Below are 8553 nucleotides of genomic sequence, written 5' to 3' on the forward strand. Positions count from 1 at the left end.
AACAGATAATCTGGTCATTATTTCATTGTCTGTGGGAGCTTGCTGTGCACAAATTGACTGCCACGATTGCAACAGTGACTATATTTTCAAAGTATTTCATTGACTGAAAAGTGCATTGAAATGCCCTGAGGTTGTGAAAGGCGCTATAGAATTGCAAGTCTTTCTTTTCTTTATCGCACATTATTCTGTCACTCTGTAATACATGACTTTGTACTAATCTAGTGTCTCTGTGAAAGTGGAGGAATACTGACAGCCAAAGGGATGTAGTTACAGTGAGAAATCGGGAGAAATGGTGCAGAAATTCCAGGCGGACATCTCTGTAGGTTAGAAGGAATTTGTTTCATGAATTGCTTTGAGGTTGGACGTCCTTTTTACTGCAAGTATGGAGGGTCACAGACAGGGGGCAGAGGTCAGTATGGAGGGTCACAGACAGGGCGCAGAGGCCAGTATGGAGGGTCACAGACAGGGGGCAGAGGCCAGTATGGAGGGTCACAGACAGGGGGCAGAGGTCAGTATGGAGGGTCACAGACAGGGGGCAGAGGTCAGTATGGAGGGTCACAGACAGAGGGCAGAGGTCAGTATGGAGGGTCACAGACAGGGGGCAGAGGCCAGTATGGAGGGTCACAGAGAGGGGGCAGAGGCCAGTATGGAGGGTCACAGACGGCGGCAGAGGTCAGTATGGAGGGTCACAGACAGGGGGCAGAGGTCAGTATGGAGGATCACAGATGGGGCAGAGGTCAGTATGGAGGGTCACAGACAGGGGGCAGAGGTCAGTATGGAATGTCAAAGACAGGGGGCAGAGGTCAGTATGGAGGGTCACAGACAGGGGGCAGAGGCCAGTATGGAGGGTCACAGACAGGGGGCAGAGGTCAGTATGGAGGGTCACAGACAGGGGGCAGAGGCCAGTATGGAGGGTCACAGACAGGGGGCAGAGGTCAGTATGGAAGGTCACAGATGGGGCAGAGGTCAGTATGGAAGGTCACAGACAGGGGGCAGAGGTCAGTATGGAAGGTCACAGTCAGGGGGCAGAGGTCAGTATGGAGGGTCACAAACGGGGCAGAGGTCAGTATGGAGGGTCACAGACGGGGCAGAGGTCAGTATGGACGATCACAGATGGGGCAGAGGTCAGTATGGAGGGTCACAGACAGAGGGCAGAGGCCAGTATGGAGGGTCACAGACAGGGGGCAGAGGTCAGTATGGAGGATCACAGATGGGGCAGAGGTCAGTATGGAGGTCACAGACAGGGGGCAGAGGTCAGTATGGAGGGTCACAGATGGGGGCAGAGGTCAGTATGGAGGTTCACAGACAGGGGGCAGAGGTCAGTATGGAGGATCACAGATGGGGCAGAGGTCAGTATGGAGGTCACAGACAGGGGGCAGAGGTCAGTATGGAGGGTCACAGATGGGGCAGAGGTTAGTATGGAGGGTCACAGACAGGGGGCAGAGGTCAGTATGGAGGATCACAGATGGGGCAGATGTCAGTATGGAGGGTCACAGACAGAGGGCAGAGGCCAGTATGGAGGGTCACAGACAGGGGGCAGAGGTCAGTATGGAGGATCACAGATGGGGCAGAGGTCAGTATGGAGGTCACAGACAGGGGGCAGAGGTCAGTATGGAGGGTCACAGATGGGGGCAGAGGTTAGTATGGAGGGTCACAGACAGGGGGCAGAGGTCAGTATGGAAGGTCACAGTCAGGGGGCAGAGGTCAGTATGGAGGGTCACAGACGGGGCAGAGGTCAGTATGGAGGGTCACAGACAGGGGGCAGAGGTCAGTATGGAGGGTCACAGATGGGGCAGAGGTCAGTATGGAAGGTCACAGTCAGGGGGCAGAGGTCAGTATGGAGGGTCACAGACAGGGGCAGAGGTCAGTATTGAGGATCACAGATGGGGGCAGAGGTCAGTATGAAGGGTCACAGGCGGGGGCAGAGGTCAATATGGAGGATCACAGACAGGGGGCAGAGGTCAGTATGGAAGGTCACAGACAGGGGGCAGAGGTCAGTATGGAGGGTCACAGACAGGGGGCAGAGGTCAGTATGGAGGGTCATAGACGGGGGCAGAGGTCAGTATGGAGGGTCACAGACAGGGGGCAGAGGTCAGTATTGAGGATCACAGATGGGGGCAGAGGTCAGTATGGAGGTTCACAGACAGGGGGCAGAGGTCAGTATGGAGGATCACAGATGGGGCAGAGGTCAGTATGGAGGTCACAGACAGGGGGCAGAGGTCAGTATGGAGGGTCACAGATGGGGCAGAGGTTAGTATGGAGGGTCACAGACAGGGGGCAGAGGTCAGTATGGAGGATCACAGATGGGGCAGATGTCAGTATGGAAGGTCACAGACAGGGGGCAGAGGTCAGTATGGAGGATCACAGACAGGGGGCAGAGGTCATTATGGAAGGTCACAGACAGGGTGCACAGGTCAGTATGGAGGGTCACAGACAGGGGACAGAGGTCAGTATGGAGGGTCACAGATGGGGCAGAGGTCAGTATGGAGGGTCACAGACGGGGCAGAGGTCAGTATGGAGGATCACAGATGGGGCAGAGGTCAGTATGGAAGGTCACAGACAGGGGGCAGAGGTCAGTATGGATGATCACAGACAGGGGGCAGAGGTCAGTATGGAAGGTCACAGACAGGGGGCAGAGGTCAGTATGGAGGATCACAGACAGGGGGCAGAGGCCAGTATGGAGGGTCACAGACAGAGGGCAGAGGTCAGTATGGAGGGTCACAGACAGGGGGCAGAGGCCAGTATGGAGGGTCACAGACAGGGGGCAGAGGTCAGTATGGAAGGTCACAGACAGGGGGCAGAGGCCAGTATGGAGGGTCACAGACAGGGGGCAGAGGTCAGTATGGAGGGTCACAGACAGGGGGCAGAGGCCAGTATGGAGGATCACAGACAGGGGGCAGAGGTCAGTATGGAAGGTCACAGACAGGGGGCACAGGTCAGTATGGAGGGTCACAGACAGGGCAGAGGTAAGTATGGAGGGTCACAGACAGGGGGCAGAGGTCAATATGGAGGGTCACAGATGGGGGCAGAGGTTAGTATGGAGGATCACAGATGGGGCAGAGGCCAGTATGGAGGGTCACAGACTTTTTGAATCCTGAGGAGGATTAAATTGAGACAACAATGATGCCTTCTGGCATTTGAAAATAATAGCAAAATACTGCGGATGCTGGAAATCTGAAATAACAACAGAAAACGCTGGAAAAACTCAGCAGGGCAAGACAGCATCTGTGGAGAGAGAAACAGAGTTAACGTTTCAGGTCTGGGACCCTTCATTAGAACTGGAAAAAGCTGGAGCTGTAACAGATATTAAGCAGGTGCAGAGACAGGAGGGGTGGGGGGGGGCGCTGGAATGGAGGGGAGGAAGGAATTGAAAGAACACCCTGTGCTTTTGTAAGAGGCAAGAAAGATAAAATGTTGCAAATGGGAATGGCAAAAATCATACAGCATGAAAAATGGGGGCAGGGGTTAGAGTTTGAAATTGTTGAACTCAATGTTGAGGCCAGAAGGCTGTAAAGTGCCTAATCGAAAGATGAGGTGCTGTTCCTCGAGCTTACTTTGAGCTTCATTGGAACAGTGTAATAGGCCGAGGACAGAGAGATCAGAGTGGGAGTGACGCGGAGAATTAAAGTGACAGGCGACCGGAAGCTCAGCGTCACCTTTACGGACTGAACGGAGGTGTTCCGCAAAGCGGTCACCCAATCTGCGTTTGGTCTCCCCAATGTAGAGGAGATCGCATCGTGAGCAGCGAATACAGTATACTAGATTGCAAGAAGTACAAGTAAATCGCTGTTTCACCTGGAAGTCGTGTTTGGGGCCCTGGAAGGGAGGAAGCTGACTTCAGCAGCAGGGTAATACTCTTGTTCCAAAACAGCGATCGCCTCAGACACACTCAGCCAAGCTATGGGCGATGCACTCTTTACTTCATCCGTGACTTAGCAGTTGGATGAACCGGACTGTACAAACAAAATAAAATTCCACCGCCTGGAGATTGATAAACAGCCCTGCAGGATGATTCAATCAACTCCCACGAAACTTCCGATCGTCAGTCTGCTGCCGGAGCTGTAGGCGGCTGAACGGCGACTTGCTCTCCTGCCGGTGGCCCCGTCAATTAACCGTGCGCTCTCTCGCTGGGAGCGGCCCATCTGAGGCGACCAATTCTTGTTGGTAATAATGAGCGAGAAAAAAAGTGACCCTGGAAGCGCGCGTGTTGAAAATTACTTGTTGCAGCAAACTGCAACGGAGACCTGGGAAAGATACTGTTCTCAGAACTTTATACACAGCGATCATATTTCCGGGCTCGAGCCCAGGGCACACAGCTTCGGCACATAAAAATTAATGTTTACATTTAAAAAAAATGTTAAAACACTTTCTCATTTGGGATGCAGCTAATAGCCAGCAGCAGGGCTTTATTGGATCCCCATGTCATTCCACGTACCAAGGCGGGGCTACAATTTAGCAGGGGCTTGGTTTTTTTAGTTTTCATTATTAAATGTGATCCTTTCCCCCGTCATTTACTCCTGACTTTTAAAAAAATGTTTATATATCAGTGCGAAATGGTGCGGATACACTGCTGTAAGATACAATGCTGTAAAAGAAGCCATCCACTGGGCTGCTGCAGAAAGGTCAGAGTTTATAAAACCTCAGATCTGCTCTCCTGTTAATCTCTCTATGAAACTATTTGTCAAAGATGTGAATTAACTTGGCAAATCATTTACCATTAAAGATTTTTTCCCTCATTGAACTGGTGGTTGAGACTCTAAGGGAATCGAGGGATATGGGGATCGGGCGGGAAAGTGGAGTTGAGGTCGAAGATTAGCCATGATCTTATTGAATGGCGGAGCAGGCTCGAGGGGCCGAATGGCCTACTCCTGCTTCTATTTCTTATGTTCAGTAATCGGCCAAATGCGCTTCCTGTCCTGGAGCAAGGTCAGTGAGGGGCCAGGTCGGGAATAAAATAGCAAATCACGATTTCTTACCAAATCTCATGATTGTTAAGAGTTTGTCTCCTGACTTATGAGGTGATGGGGTTGGGAATACTGGGGTACAGGCCTGTTCGCTGGCGTTCGGGAGCTCTCCTCACGGGTAAGGGTCTCACTGGGGGGTGGGGGGCAGAACAGCAAAAGGGACAAAGCAAAGAAACAAATCCCTTTCCCCCCCCAAAAAGGAGAGAAGGAGGCAACAAGCATGCAAAGGCAGGCTGGGCTCCATCCAGCCCCAGCACAGCAAACACAGGCCTTATTATTAGTTATTATCGTGTTGGGTAATGATTAGCCAAAAGCAGATCAATTTTCATATATAAACAGATTTTTACAGCTCGAGTGAGCCAAGCGAGATACTCAAATCATTTCGGTGAGGAGACACAAAGAACTCAGCTGGAAAGTCAAACTGCAGATAAACCCCAAGCCGAAACTCAGAAACGTCATTGTTATTAATACCATGAAATGTCTGACCTAAAGGAAAAGTCAGGTTCCGTGTAGTGCCTCAAAATGAACAGGGCAATGGCAAACGCACTACAGTGAGTGAGGTGCCAACATGGGTTGTAGAGTCTGCCAAAATAAATTAATTTACTCTCAAATAATAATAAAAACATAAATAAGAAAATTAAAATGTAATAATTTGCCTGAAAGCAATTCTTAAAAGGTTCCCCAACGCTCCTTCCCAACATGCTGGGCCTGGAACCTCCGCCATACCCAAGCCTGCCCTCAACCTGGCTTTGGGCTTGATAAAAGATATCATCAGATAGAATCATACAGCACAGGAGGCCATTCGGCCCATCGTGCCTGTGCCAGCTCTTTGGTAGACCTATCCCATTAGTCCCACTCCCTGCTCTTTTGCCATAAACCCTGCAAATTTTTCCTTTTCAAATATTTATCCAATTCCCTTTTGAAAGTTACTATAGAATCTGCTTCCACCACCCTTTCAGGCAGCGCGTTCCAGATCACAACAACTCGCCGCGTTAAAAAGAAAATCTCATCTTGCCAATCACCTTCAATCGGTGTCCTCTGGTTACCGACCCTCCTGCCAGTGGAAACAGTTTCTCCTTAGTTACTCCATCAAAACCCCTCAAACTTTTGAACACCTCTATTAAATCTCCTCTTAACCTTTTCTGCTCTGAGAACAATCCCAGCTTCTCCAGTCTCTCCAGATACCTGAAGTCCCTCATCCCTGGTACCATTCTAGTAAATCTCCTCTGCACCCTCTCCAAGGCCTCAAGATATTAGAACCTGACCTGCGATTGCTTGATGTGAAGAGGGGAGTGAGGCAAAAGACATAAAGTGAAGCTATCAAGTCAGTAACTCTTCAGAGACTCCAAAAAGTATTTGGGCGAATGAACAAAAATAATGGCAAAAACAGGAAGGCAGATTATTTTCTGAATGGCAATAGATTGGGAGAAGGGGAAGTGCAACGAGACCTGGGTGTTCTTGTGCACCAGTCGCTGAAGGTAAGCATGCAGGTGCAGCAGGTGGTTAAGAAGGCAAATGGTATGTTGGCCTTCGTAGCAAGAGGGTTCGAGTACAGGAACAAGGATGTCTTGCTACAGCTGTACAGGGCCTTGGTGAGACCACATCTTGAGTATTGTGTGCAGTTTTGGTCGCCTTATCTGAGGAAGGACGTTCTTGCCATGGAGGGAGTGCAGCGAAGATTCACCAGGCTGATACCTGGGATGGCAGGAATGACGTATGAGGAGAGATTGGGTCGATTGGGCTTACACTCACTGGAGTTTAGAAGATTGAGAGGGGATCTCATCAAAACCTATAAAATTCTGTCAGGCCTGGACAGACTAGATGCAGGAAGGATGTTTCGGATGGCCGGGGAGTCCAGAACCAGGGGTCATAATCTAAGGATAAGGGGTAAGCCATTTAGGACTGAAATGAGGAGGAATTTCTTCACCCAGAGAGTGGTGAACCTGTGGAATTCTCTGTCACAGAGGGCGGTGGAGGCTAGTTCATTAAATATATTCAAGAAAGAGTTGGATATATTTCTTAAGGCTAAAGGGATCAAGGGATATGGGGAGAAGGCAGGGACAGGGTACTGAATTTGGATGATCAGCCATGATCTCATTGAATGGTGGAGCAGGCTCGAAGGGCCGAATGGCCTACTCCTGCTCCTATCTTCTGTGTTTCTATGTTTCTATCTGAAATTTCTGTTGTTGCTGCTGTTGTTGGGTCGGGAGTTGTTGCTGTTGTTATTATTAACAGTCCATGGACAAAAAAAAGTCGCTCTGAGAGGAGTTTGTCACCCTCCCAGTACAAATGGTAGTCAGAAGCTCATCTCGGGGTCAAATATGTCAAAAAGGTTGTGAACAGTCTGGTTCAGTCTCAGACAGTTGCCAGGGTGGAAGGAATTGAGTCGGTGGCTGGGGAACAGAGTTTGTGGCGGGAGCCAAAGGCAATGGCTTCGGTCTTCCCAATATTTAGTTGGAGGAAAGTTCTGCTCATCCAACACTGGACGTCGGACAAACAGCATGATAAATCAGAGATAGGGAGGGGTCGAGAGAGTTGGGGGGTGAGGTAGAGCTGGGTGTCGTCAGCGTACATGTGGAACCTGACATTGTGTTTTCAGATGATGTCACCGAGGGGTAGCTTGTAGATGAGAAATATGAGGGGGTCAAGGATAGATCCTTGGGGGCCACCAGAGGTAACGGTGCAGGAGTGGGAAGAGAAACCATTGCAGGTCATTCTCTGGCCACCACTGGATAGATAGGAATGGAACCAGGCGAGTGCAGCCCACCCAGCTGGACAACAGAAGATTGGTTTTGGGGGAAGGTGGTGTGGTTAACCATGTCAAAGGCTGCAGACAGATCAAGAAGGATGAGGAGAGATAGTTTACCATGGTCACAGTCACATAGGATGTCATTTGTGACTTTGATAAGGGCCATTTCAGTACTGTGGCAGGAGCGGAAACCTGATTGGAGGGGTTCAAACATGGAGTTGCGAGAAATATGGGCACGGATTTGGGAGGTGACAACACGTTCAACAACTTTGGAGTGTGACGGAGGTTGGAGCTGGGGTGGTAGTTTCCAAGGACAGAGGAGTCAAGGGTGGGTTTTTTGAGGAGTTGGATGATGACAGATTTGAAAGGGGGGGGGCAGTACCTGAGGAGAAGGGTGAGGGGGGGACACAATACAGGGAAGGAAAGTCTGAGAGAGGAGGGAGTAGGGCGAGGAGAGAATGGGATATGGGTAGGAATGTCTGAGAGGAGGGAGTAGGGCGAGGAGGGAATGGGATATGGGTAGGAATGTCTGAGAGGAGGGAGTAGGGCGAGGAGGGAATGGGATATGGGTAGGAATGTCTGAGAGGAGGGAGTAGGGCGAGGAGGGAATGGGATATGGGTAGGAATGTCTGAGAGGAGGGAGTAGGGCGAGGAGGGAATGGGATATGGGTAGGAATGTCAGAGAGGAGGGAGTAGGGCGAGGGCAGGAACAGGAAGCCCTGAGCTGTTTGGAAGCAGAGTTCAGGGTTGAGTTGGATGCCGTCCACTCAGTTTCACCGAATATTCTCCTCAAGAACTTATTACTTTTACTCTTCCTTAAAGAAACTTTTCTATGACTGT

The sequence above is a fragment of the Somniosus microcephalus genome, chromosome 17, assembly GCF_052327205.1.
Source record: "Somniosus microcephalus isolate GS21.2 chromosome 17, FLI_Smic_1.0, whole genome shotgun sequence".
NCBI lineage: Eukaryota > Metazoa > Chordata > Chondrichthyes > Squaliformes > Somniosidae > Somniosus > Somniosus microcephalus.